This window comes from Neolamprologus multifasciatus, chromosome 4 (genome assembly GCF_963576455.1).
Source record: "Neolamprologus multifasciatus chromosome 4, fNeoMul1.2, whole genome shotgun sequence".
In the NCBI taxonomy this organism is placed as follows: domain Eukaryota; kingdom Metazoa; phylum Chordata; class Actinopteri; order Cichliformes; family Cichlidae; genus Neolamprologus; species Neolamprologus multifasciatus.
The window spans coordinates 30218500-30232045 of NC_140442.1; the positions used below are offsets into that span (position 1 = coordinate 30218500).

Sequence of the window (13546 nt, forward strand, 5' to 3'; positions counted from 1 at the left end):
CGCGTATTTACGGCTGCTCGTTTTTGACGTCCCGCTGTAGCGCCTGTTACGGTAACAGGTGACGTCACTCCGATGGTGTTACGCCCATTGAAAAAAAAAAAAGAAGGAAAAAAGGAAAAAGAGCAAGAGAGAGTGAAAGAGTTTACTCTGCTGGACTCCGGGAGGCTGAAGCTCATCCTCACCACGCTCTACAGCGGAACAACAAACCCGCAGCACGACGTTAAACTGTTCAGAGCCGAAACTTTTCCCGCTTCAGAAGAAACGTCAGTGCTGAAGTTGGAGGTAACAAGGTGAGACTCAAACACAAGCAGCGCAGCTCTGTGAGCGCGCGGCTAATTTCTGCAGCTAGCTAATAGTTTTTGCTGTGAACTTTACACCTGCTCGATAAATACTGTGGTTTATATAAATGAGCTCAGCGGACTAAATATGTGTGTTTTTTACTTAAGCTCGTTTGTATTTGTAAGTTACTGGAGGCGCCAAAGTTCACTGATTTCCACAGTCTTTGCTTTCCATCAAGGATCGCGTTTTCCTGGCGCGAGCTGGCGTTCATTTCCTTTGGGGGGTTGGGGCTCATGCAAGGGGATACCAGTCTGAGCTAAGTGTGTGTGTGTGTGTGTGTGTGTGTGTGTGTGTGTGTGTGTGTGTGTGTTTATGAAAGTCAGAGGCTTTCATTCAGAAACTTGAAAAGGCGTATTCTCATCACTCCCCCATTCAGAGCTAATGAAGTCCTGGAAGACGAGCATCTGTGGGCGCTTAAGAGCCGCATGATATTGCCAGCATCTATCAGCAGCTCATTATTGGACAAGTGCGTGTTTGTTTTTCTCCGTGTGGGTGTGAGTGCATTAGCCACAGAGGACAGCAAAGGTGGAGGATGATCCTGTTTTTGAGCCCTGATTCCTGCCTGTTGTTGGTTGAAGCAAGAAAAATATCATTAGATGTGTTGGTCAACGGATAGCGTTGAGTTTTATTGTTTGGTTGTGTGTGAAGAAGAAAAAATCCTCGATTTCTAAGGAAAGGTGTTGACTGGCTATCATCACAGTTTCACTGAGGATGTGGTTTTCAGTTAAAGGCTGAGGTCTCTCCAGAGCTGCACACAAATTACAGAGTGAGTTGCAGGTCTGGGGTTTTATCCAGCACCTGTGTGTCTGTGTGCATTTTTAAACCGTATAAGATCCTCAAACTCCCCCCAACGTGAAAATAAATTTCCAAGGTAGCACATATTTAAATTTCAGATGTATTTTGATCTCTGCCAGTCTACTTTATCGTTAAGTGCTTTATTGTGGTTTTTCTGTTTTATTGAACAACTTCTCAAATGTCGTGGTGTTACTTTAGATGGCCGCTGAAGTGGAGTAAGAAATTCGTAGTAAAAAGAAGGATATTATAAACACTGCATTCGATGTCAGCTTGACTGATGATTTAGCACGTTGTGTCAAAATATGAACGCCATCCTCGACCAGTAAAACTGCACAGTAGAATGCAGTGAAGCCAGTAGACACCCACTGCTGTTGGGTCTGTTTGTGATCTTATGCTGAGCTCCAACAATTCTGGATTCACTCATTTTTTATTGAGTTCTTATTTATTGAATTATCAGCCATGTCTTTCATAAGGTTGAGGGAAACTTACTGTGAAGAAACCACCCCAATAAATCTTGGAGCTGTATAATCAGCTGCTTCTTAGAGTCAAACTCTTTGACTGCAGCTGGAGATGGGTGTGGTATTTGAACCAGCTCTCCACCTGCTGTAGGTTCTGGTCAGAGCCTCCACCGTGTTTTACACACGGCTGTGTAGACGATAACGGTGCCATCAGGCCACTTTAACTCTCACCAGTGGATTTTTTTTGTTTGTTTTATGACTGTTCCTTTTACAGCTGTGAAGCCAGAAGGAGCTTGTTTGAATGCAACATGATCGGGTGTAATAATCTCCCATGAGACAATGAGAAAGACGTGTAATAGCATAAAGAGGACACAGCAAAGAGGAGGGACAAAAGCAGATGGAAATCCAAACTGTCTGCATCTCATTTCAAGTCTTAATTTGTATCTGTATCGAGTGTAACGCTCGTGTGTTTCTGTAAGTGCAGTAAACATGACGGTGCATCATGAAGGTGGAGAGGGAAGCCGGCGAGCTACAACTAGAAGATAAAAGAGAGCTGCTAATGTTTTGTGGCCTTTTTCCTGTAAAGTTGTGTGTTTGTGTGCACGAGTGAAATGCATGTGACTGCTTTTTGCGCAGTTATGTTTCCTGTTGTTTACCTTGGGAGCAAATTCCACGCAGGGTAGGGAATTGTGACTGGAATGGCTCTTGCAATCTATGCTGGCACATCGGCGCTCACACTTTGGAAAGTAGGAAGCACTTTGTTAAACTGGTAAATCTAACTTCAGATTTGCATGCAAACGTATCCTGGCTGGAACTGTTTGCAGTCGGGGGACACAGCGATACTGCTGGCTTCCTTTTCTGTGACTCTTTCTGGGTTAGCACAAGCCGTCTTAGCAGTCATGGCTGAATATCCATGGTGTTTGCATGCACGTTAGAGTCAAGGCTAGAAGGAGAATGTAAAGTTTGTCATCAATCAGATTTTGTTTTTCCAAACTTTTCAGCCAGACAACTTGTCAGTGATATTTAGTTTGGAGTAATGCTGCAGCCTGAGGAGGCGTTTCCTGTCTTTGTCCCAGCGTTTGGGCTGGTTATGCAATGAGAGAGCAGTCTGTGGCAGAGGTCACACAGACTTTTATTTTGGTGTTGGTTGGACTTCTGTTCAGTAATGACTTTTCCTTTGCAACTGTGCTCTACCTGGATATGTGTGATTTTTCATAATCATTAGCTGCTTCTCATCTGTATTATTTTTGTAAGAAATTGGCTGTTAACTACATTGAGTGTCACAGTAGTGTAAAAGCTGTGGTGACTGTGTCACACATTGAGTTATTTAAATATATGCAAAGTATCTGAAAATCTCACGCCTGTGTGTGCTGATATTACTGAATCATTTACCTGATAAGGATGGCCCGCTGATAGCATGTATCAATAACCATCATTAGAACTGTTTAACTGACTGACCTGTAATCATGTCAGCGTGCTGGATACTTTTTCACACTTCAAGTTTCGTCATTTGGAGCTGACACATAAATCATACTTTCACATACTCACTTGTACGAATAAGTGCTGCCAGCTTGCCATCACCTGTCATACGGTGCCTGTTAAAATCTGTCGCTAGCACCGATTGGAAGATTTGCAGACTGTGTCACCTGGAGCTGTTAGATCAGTGGTCAAAGTGATGGCAGTAGCTAGCCAGTCAGTGACATTTTTACCCAATTTCCCCAATAATGTCTTAAAATAATGTCATCATTATTGAGATGACATTGTTTTCTGCCTCATTCTGTTTTCATATAGACACCTGCAGCAAAGATGCATCTGAGTGCAAATATTCATGCGTGGACTGGTTTGTGTGTCTGTGTGTGTTTGGAGTGGGAATACTGATGTGTCATCACATGACAGAAAGCAAGACGATATCTTTGACTTCTGACTGCTGGTTTGATTTACATGTTAGAGTGTAATGTGACTGCATTTGCAGAGATGCTTGTCTGCCTCATCTCTCTGAATTTATGTATTTATCGTGGCACATTTCTCTCACCTATATGCTATTGTGGTTTTTGTGTTTTGGTCTCACACTGGGTTTAGTGGAGGGTGTAGAGCAGTGATGGGTCCTCATCTGGCCTACCACGAGGTAGATTTAGTCTGCAGTGCGCGACTCAACCATGCTGAAATGCACATTTTCAAAACAAACACAGACGACTGATGACAACAGATAACAACACAGACAAGAACAGCGTCAGTCATAAGCGATGATACTGAGGAGTATCCTGCCCACAAGTTCAACACAGGAAAGCTCACTTTGCATTAGCTGGCTCAACAAATTCTAAAAACCCAGCTGGTAACAAGTATCATGATGCTAGCAATCAACTTTCCCCGTTAAGCCGGCCTTTCTGCTTCAGGTTGTGAGCGTGCTCTCATAAAAATTAGCATGTTGCAAACGTTAAAACGTTTGGGGACAACCCCCCAAAATGTCATTCTTCTTAAACCCGAAATGATCCCTGTGTGCGCCGCCTACTCTAGTCACACGTTATCAGATGATAACGTGTTGCTGTGTATTTCTAAGATTGCTGCTGCACTTTAGGGCTCTGAAACTTTAAGCTGGATATATTTAGACATGTTAATGTCCCATAGCCTAATAACAGAGACATGGAAATCACTTTAGTTTGTTGCAGATCAAATTGTAATCTTGATTGAGCAGGTAATCGTGGTGTGTGTCCTCTGTTGTAGTAGCTGCAGTTCCAGCAGTGTGAAAGAGACTCGAATCAAGTCCCACATTTATACGTTAATGTGACGATGCAATCCTTCATTCAGTGGTTTTAGTGAGATACGACTCAACAACTTAAATTTTATTCCCCTGGAAGAGAATCTTTATCAAATTTAAAACATACTGTAAAGACCAGAAGAGTTAAAAACAAACCAAATCTATGAACAGATTTTATTATCAGTATAAGTTACCATGGTGATTTAGCCAGGTAAAAACAGAGCCTCTCTCGTGACGCAGAAAACTCCGACTTAAAGCGAGACCTGGTTTGCTAATCCAGTAATCTGGTTTTATAGTACAGTCCTCTGGACGACAAAGCCCGCAGTACACTTTGTTTTATATACAGTTGAACAAAATGAGTGACTGGAACAAAGTTCAAGTATTAACCCTTTAAAACCGGTCAGAGCAGCACGCTCTGTTTTGTGTAACTATTTTTAAATCCCGGTAGCTCTGCAACCACATGAGCTAGCGCAATAATTTTTTTTGCATATGAAACCGGAGGAGTTGTACTTACATCTTATGCCATCAGCTTGTCCTCGGTCACAGTTTCCTTCCACATATAGCTTTGCAAAAACTGCATAAAAAGCACTTGCAGCAACAAAAACATAATATTCCAGAAACACGCTTTGCCGATCCGATCAGCTGTTCATAACACTTCCTACATTGGATTGGACGTCAGCTCGAACTATCGCATGTCCGCCATGATCTGGCCGAAACCGGAAGTGACGTCATTTTCGCGGAAATGTAGTTTTTTACCGTCCGGGCCTCAATGAGCCTATACTGGTGTTTTTAAAAGTTATGTTTGACTTTATGACTTTGTGTTGTTTCTGGGATGCTTAGGACTCATATTGCACTGCTGGAAATAGTTTATTTTGATGCATATGCTGCTTTTTTGCAAATTTGCATTATAATATTTATTTTCGTTTTTCCTGCAGTGTATAAAAATTGGTGTATTTCAAAAATAAAACTATGAAGACACTCAAAATAAATTTCCTGTGGTGGGAAACTATTTTGTGCAACTTTTTTGTATTTACAGTTTTGAGGGATAAGCCTCTTAAATTTCTCTAACTAGAAATATATGTTAAAAAAACAAAAACGATTTTCAATTTTTTTGTAGTTTATTGCACTTTTTTGCAATTTATGTAATTACTATGCACTTAATTCATACATATTATTAAAATCTAGGCTGTAATGGTTGTATTGATGTATAGCAACTTGAAATGCTCCCAAAAATGTCTCCACAGCATGTAAACATATAATATAAGCTCTGGCGGACTTGGTTCTATGGTAGGTCTTAAAGGGTTAACTTGTAGGTGTGCAAGCTTTCGTTTCTCTCCTAAGGAATCTTTGCTTTTACAGTCCACGTGTTTGTTGTCATTCACCTCTGTAATGCTGAGAGTGCATTATGTGTCCTGTAACTGACCTCAGTAACTGCTCTCGTCTTTTTCATCAATCTAGTTGCTTTATGAAGTGAGGCAGTGGAGCTAGCTTTGTGTGGAAACACAGCTAGCCTGTTTATGCCACTGATTGTTATTGTTGTTGTTGTTTTTAAATGAAGATGTAGGGCTGTGCTCAGCCATTGTAGCAACAGATACTAGTCCTTACAGGACAGCAAACATGAATTATAGATTATGATGCTGTAAATAAACAAATATGAAGTATTTCTCAAACATATGCAGCAGTAATATTAATCCATCATCTCTGCTTACTTTTCTGTAAAAGTCATCTGATGGAAACGTACAAAGCCAGCAAACTATTTAAATGATAATGGTCTTTATGCAGGTGAACTCCTCTCTCATAGCGCTTACATGTATTATTCTTTGTTTAGACATGCCATGTTGGTTTGCAGAGACTTTCCTGGTTGACAAGGAGCCATTTGGGTGCGACTACATTAGTAAATACAATTTGCAGTAATTACATGATACAATATTTGATGGACATCATTTTCCTTTGATTTCTGACTTTGTTTGAGTAAATGTAGCCACCACAGCTTTAGAGCTGCTGGTGAGTTAACTTTGGCTTTGGTTAAAATGCTTTGGGAGCCCCAACCCCCCCAAATTTTCTCTGTCAAGGAAGATGCATCCTGTGGGAAGCTGTAAAAGTATACATGTACCACAGGATCAGGTTGCACTGTTTCACTTCGATCTGTGTATTTTGTTTGTCTGCAGGGTGTAAAATGAGATTCTCTAGACCTCCAAACATAAAACACACCACACTTAATAAATATACAAACACATTTTATCCCCATCATCTTACAAGCTTTCATATTTGATATGCAAGTAACAATTACAGCGAGGACATCATTAATCACAACAGGTGATAAATCAAAATGTGGCTCTTATCCAAACTGTCAACAGCAATAAACTTGTGCTCCATTCAAAGAAAGCTGCATTGCTCAGTGACCCCACAAACTGCCCTCACTCTTTTGTTTTCTTAGCCTTTCTCACACAGCTACAGTTTCTCGTCCTCACCCAGGCCTGCTTTTCCCGTCTCCATGTCTGCCACCGGCTTTGCTGTCCAAAGTGTTTTTAATCAGCCTGTCTGCCAACAACCCCCGACTTCCCCACATGCTAACTTCTAAGGCAGCTTTTTTTCCAACTTGCTGGGGCGAGAGGGGGAACGTCCAGTTTAATGGGCTGCGACGCCAAATACAGGCATAACCCAGATTCACCCAAAGGCATGTACGCGGACGAGTAACGCCTCTACTAAACGCTGACATGTCACCGATTCCAAAACTGCAAATTTCATCACGCTCCGAACAAAATTCACTGAACCAACCATGAACAAAGACCAAAATTACGCATCACATTTGGAAAAACAGCAGCACAAACTTTGTCTTACTTGTGCTGTCTTGCATCCAAAACAAATGCTCATCGCTTCGCAGTGACGTTACCGTGATTCTATTGGCTCAAATGATTAAAAGGGTCAGTCGTGTAAATCGGGCAATAGAAGCTGAATTTAAAATGACTGATTTTAATGCACAAAAACCGTCATGTTTTATGAAAATGTGTCAACATCTGAACGTCGGTGTTGTAACAAACTATAGCTTTATCTGTCCAAAGGATCAACGGGAATTATTTCCGTATCCAACGTCGACCATTTGGGTGTCGGATTTCTTGCTGGCTGCTCTGAATGATGTCAAAGTAAATGATTACGGGGGAAATGGATTCACTGCAAACTTCATTTCAACATTGTTATTAACAGACGTGTGATTTAACGATTGATGAGAGAGCTTTGTGAGCGCGCCAGCAGATGTAATTTTCAGTTTCTGTGCCCTTATTGTAGACATAATGATTTTAATTGCTCGTTGTTTGTTTCGTGTGTTGTGTCCAGAGCGCTCTAATGGTTCTGCATCCATCCAGCAGCTGATGATCGCTGAGAAACACAGACTGATTATTTTTAGTGGATTTATCAAAATGAGAACATGAATCCACCTTTGCACTTTGAAGTTGAGACAATATTTGAACAAATATTTCATCTTCTTGGATAAAAAAAACCAAACAGATAATGAACATGGACAAAAATGTACTCGACTATTTAAAATCAGACCTGGTGCTCATGACTCAAACCAGCTTAGTTTTAGTGCAGAGCCGTCTTATCGAAACACTTAAACATTTACGACCTGCTCTTATCTTTCTCACTGAAGTGAGAGACTTAATCACTCAAAAATCTAAAGAGCTCTCCAAGGTCAAAGACGTTTGGATGCCCTTCAGAGCAGCAAAGGATATTCACTCAGGTCAAGAGCAGAGTTCACCTAAACCTGTTTCCTCAAACCTTCTGTTTTTGAGCAGTGGCTCCTAAACACTAAACAATGTTGTTGCTGCTCTTCTAGCTAGTTTGAAGTGGACTCTGTTAGATCAGTCTGAGAGGACAATTTAATCCCAAATGCATAAAACCTGTTGATGGTTGTTTATTGGATATTAGAGGTGGGAATCACCATACATCCCACGATACGATATTATTGCAATTTTTAAAAATATTTTGCGATATTCAGATTCTGTACATAAAGGTAAACTTTATCAATATTCATTTTCTCTAATATCAAAGTCTCACACTCAGTCTTTCTCTCATTTCAGTTTGATTGTTGACAAACTGAACGGTTTGTATTACAGTCTAGTCCAACTTAACTGAATCAACCATCTGGTACAATTATAGCTATTCTGAACTATGCAGTTTATGAAAACTATGCAGCCCCTTCAGCAACTGAAGAATCTGAAAGTAAATTAAAACAAAATATAATTTTACATTAAATAAAAAAGTTTTAAACTTAATTAAAATAAAACATGTCTTAAATTAAAATAAGTAAACTGTCATGTTTATTGCTGCCATAAACAAGTTAAACACATTTGGACAGTGAAGGAATGTCAGGATTCTTGCTCAGAAAAAGGATCAACATGCTCTGAAGTCAGAGCACAAAAACCTTTTTGTAACAAAGTATCGATTTCTGCTGTCCCTGTATCCATACATTATTAGCAAACAAAATATCACCATACTACACAGTATCCATTTTTTCCCCCACCCCTAGTGGATATACTGTCATGTTATAGAGAAATACCCATGATTCAGTTATACAGTTGTCAGTTTGCTAATCCAGTATTGATCTAGCAGTATACTGGTCTTTTGTTGTCCCACAGCTATAACCATTAAATCTGCTGGTCGTTTATTTCAAACCATATGTTTGAATCCTCATAATTGCAACCTTCACACTTAAGATATGTTGTATGTATATATCTAATCTATATATTTAAAAAAAATACTTTAATATGAGTGATTATTTCTCCTTTGACCTGATCTTGATATGATCTTGCTTACCTGCTGCTTTAAGTTCTCTTCAAGCGACTGTAACTAAATTACCCAAATCACTGTTTTCAGGAGCTTGTGGGTATTGCAGTGTGGAAATTGCACGTCCAAAATTGCAGTAGACAGAAGTGGCATCTGACATGATTGTCGGTTTTTTACTGTTGCAGCTGTGATTCTGGGCAATTTGAAAGCCAAGCATAAGAATCCCATTACATCAATATCAAGCAACATTACTGTATGTTGCAGTGTGCTGCTGTTTAACTGGATTCCAGTGTAATATGTTTCATATATGCTGTGGTGCATGTCACATAACTGGTTTGATATTTATAATTTCAGTGTTCATGTAACATTAGGTGGATTGTTACATGTTACAGTGAAGAACCTTTAAAGAAGACAGTGTTTAAGTTCACTTGCAGTACCCTGGTCAGTATGACTCTGGGAGGGGATGTTGCCCTCTTTCTTTAAAGATCCATCAGCTTATGGGAAACTCGGCAGTCTGTGCATCATACTGTCAATATTTTCCAGGAGATTTAGACGTGTAAGATAGACATGGGGAATGTCGGGAAGTTAAGACCCTAAGGAGGAAGAAAAATACACACATGTTGTTCAAAGGTTTCAGGTTTCTTACTTTCGATACATCTTTCTATAAAGTTATCTTTATTTTTGGCCCCAAAACAATAAGAAAAAATAAAGTCAAATCATTATAAAAGATTAAAAGGAGAACGTCGGCTGCCCAGATGAGCTTGAAGAGATTCAAAATCAAATCACATATGGCAGTAAAAGCATTTCTTCTGTCCAGTGACTGAACAGGAAGAATCACCAGCTGTGGTTGTGACACCCAAGAATGCTTCAGCTCCCCGGTGCAGTTTTCATGTAAACAGAAGTGTAACCTGAGACTGCAGCATGTGTACAATATAAACACAGTGAAGACCTGCTTGTAAAAAGATTGTTACAAAGCCTGTAACAGTTTTGCATTAGGAGGCAAAAAAGTAATAATTTTGTTTTTTTGTTTTTTTGCTTTATTTAAAATGAAGCAGATAGTTTATGAGATTAACAACAAAAATATTTTTTTTTAAAAAAAGCAACAAAATTACCAATTAAATCAAAAGTGATGTCGTGACTCCTCACCTGCTCTCGACCAGAAGAACACATATGAATAAATCACTGCTTCAAATGAGCCACTTGTTTTGATTTCTGTGTAATGATCCTCGTCAACATACACGAGACACGGTGCCTAAAGCCCATGAAAACATTGTTTTTATGCTTTTTATTTTTTAAACAATGTTAAAACAGTATGCTAATGTACCAAAAAAATCATAATTATTTTGCAAGTGGTGTAATTCTGACACTTTGCACCGAGGACAGTATGATGCTGTTTGAGTCAAACTCCTTTAAATCAAGAAAAATGTAAACCTCTCATATGAAAATGAAACTGCAGTAATTTAAGTGAAAAGTGAGTTGTGCTGTTCACAGTGTACTAACTTTAACAGCTGCTGCTTGTTTTGGTGCTGAACTAATCTGGAGGCGCAGTTGTTGATACCGGGTGCTTTTTGGTTTTCTATTGTAGTCTCAGTTCTGCATTAGCTGATCGCTTTTAAAAGAAAGCTTGAACTTAAACAAACCCTCGCAGCCTAACTGACCCATTTTAAAGTGTAGGTATTGTTTCAGGTCTGTGTCTGGGTGACGGTGGGTTGTGAGAGGTGGGGAAACAGGGGTGACCTGGAAGCTATACAGTGGATTGCTGGGTGGGTGTATGGGTGGGTGTGGGCTCAGGTCTGTAGATGCATTCATACGGCTCCTCGTGTAAACAGGTGTGAAGCAGCAGTTTGCTGACGGTCGTAGTCAGCCTTCACAAGTTTGCGTAATGTTTAAAACACCAAATCCAGTGACGCACATCGAGGGAGTGAGTCATCAAATGGAGAAATCGGGACCATCTTTTGTCATCACACACACGCAATTCACTTTCAGCCACACACGCACCCACAGCACCACGAACACACCCACAGTGGCTTCCAAAGAGAGCTTCATATGTCACGCTTAAGGTTGCTTTCTGCATTCAACACAGGCTCATAATGTTTGTAAAGCAGATTGCGTTATTCTTTGTGTGCGTTATTCTTTGTGTGCGTTATTCTTTGTGTGCGTTATTCTTTGTGTGCGCGCATTGAGGTCTTCAATAAGGGGCCTGGAGCCATTTGCATCCGCCGTCCACTTCATTCATCTCGACTGCTTAAGAGTGGAGATGCAACAATGACTCTGCCTCCATCAGCTGCAGCGGCTCAAGGTCCTCGCAGAATGTCGCAGTGCAGATGCAAACATGTGACCGTGGTTTATGGCAGCTAGGAGTCTTTAACTCAGTGAGACCAGTGCGAGGCTGCCGGAGATTTAAAGCGGTACATTTAAGGGGCTGTTTTACCTTCCTGGCACCTCACAGGGGCGAATGATAAATGAGTGTCTGTTTAGGGGGAGCTGAGCTGCTGATGGTTATTGTAGCTCGGGATGTGATGGTTATTAGCTGACTGAAGGATTCAATATTGCAACCCCTTGTTGGGTTTTTTGTTTAAATGAATTAGTGATGTTATCACTATATTACAGCGCTTGTGTAACACAGCAGACACGCCTGCGGCTGCATCTCCTCTGCTAATACACAGATTGCATGTTGTCGATGAGAAAGATGAAGTTATTTGATCTATAAAGTATTTGGATGCCTTTTGTCAAAATAAGCAGACATGTGGGGTTATGGGTGGATAATATAGCCTCGAAATAATATCGCAGTATTTCAAGAATATATTTCTATTGATACGGGAAAAATGTTTTATTGGTGTTTGCAGGCAGCGGGATTTATAACGACCTGTAAGGTGTTATAGCCTCGCCTTGTCCCATTGTTGTGCACACTAGGACATGTAAAGCTGTTGTATTGTTTAAGCAATAATATTGTCATATGGCATTTTTTATATCATGGAGAATTTAGACCACCTATATTATAATCTGTCACAACCCTATAGAACAGTACATAATAACATATTTGACCTATGAGTAAAGAAGGCTGCTAATGCTATCCACGCTCTGAGTAACGAAACTCGTTCTTTTAACTTCCATGTAATAAATCTAAAAACAGTCTGGATGGAGGATTGGTTAGAACAGAAAGGAAGTCGCGGTGTTGACGGCACACTGCACAATCTTTTCCTGTTTTTGCTGTCTCACCTTTAACAAGAAGACTAAACTGGAAATGCTCCCAAATAGTTGACAAGCTACACTTTACTAGATGCTGGATAGTCACCATGTTTAACAGCTCAGTGTGACATGTTTGTGTATCGTTGTATCGATGTAATAGTAAGACCAGCTTTCTTTTTGTTTTCCTCGGGATTCTAGGATTTATAGTTTTAATCTTTAAAAGGGTAACTTTGGTTTCGTAACACTGAATACTGGTCAAGCTGCATTCCTGTTCTCTTGTTCATGGTAGATACTCACACTGTGACACCAGTGTTGCAACATTACAGTTAGCAAGAAAGCTAAATGGTTCCTTTAAACAGCTGCTTTTTATTGCCAAGTGCAGCTTTTGGGCAAAGCTGAAGGTCAAATGTTTCAATCTGAGCTCAGAAACAAAGAGGAGACTGTTCAGGTGACTGACCACAGACTGTTCTGAGGTCAGTCACCTGGACGTAGTTGTCACAGTAACAGTTTTCCAGCCTTGGAGTCTCCAAGTTTCTGCAAAGTTCCTGCTAATTTCATGTGCTTGCTTTGCCTTTGTGTCATCTTGTCCTCGGGGACATTTCATCTTTCTCTGCCCCCCAGTGTGAACGAGGGACTGAGTGAACCTCTGAGAGAGCAGAAGGGAAGCAGGGGGTAAAGAAAAAGATGAAGCAAGGCAGAGATGGAAAAGCAGAATTAAAATCTTTACTCTCCCACATGGTTATCCTGTTACATCAACTCTCTTTTCCTTCGCTCTTCAACACATTTCCATCTGTCATCTGTTTCTTTCTTTTAAATGCACACTGTACTGGTTTGACCTCATGTTTGGTTTGATTTCATTTTCTCCTCCATTTCCTGCTCTCATATCTCGATCGGATAAAAGGCTGATTGATTGTTTTTGATGTTCGGAGCCGGATATTCCCATAAAAGGTTTCAAAGCAGAATTTCTCGTCTGTCAGTCTCTGAACTGTATTTTCTGCTCGTGTCTTTGTTGGTCCCTGTTTCACTGGTTTTTCACACATTTCTTTTTAAAACAAACCGTAGGCCACAGTACAGGCAAACATGCAGTGTAGTGAGGTTACCGCTACGGGCCCAACAAACGCTCATTAACAACAACATGTCCACTAAAGCAGTTTGGGATATGTCATAGTCAGGAATCTCACCTGACATAACTAAGAAATCCGATGATCCCAAAATTCTGACAACTTCG

At 40.3% G+C, this 13546-nt stretch overlaps 1 protein-coding gene across 2 annotated transcripts in view; it reads left to right on the plus strand.

The window, feature by feature from the left end:
* The first annotated feature begins 137 nt into the window (after positions 1 to 137).
* Positions 138 to 13546, plus strand: part of carhsp1 (calcium regulated heat stable protein 1) — a 27969-nt gene continuing 14560 nt past the window's right edge. Inside the window, exon 1 of one of the 2 annotated variants that reach the window (XM_085157018.1) lies at positions 138 to 290. The gene's annotated coding sequence lies outside the window, so the exon portion shown is untranslated. The other variant, XM_085157020.1, reaches the window with a different exon arrangement.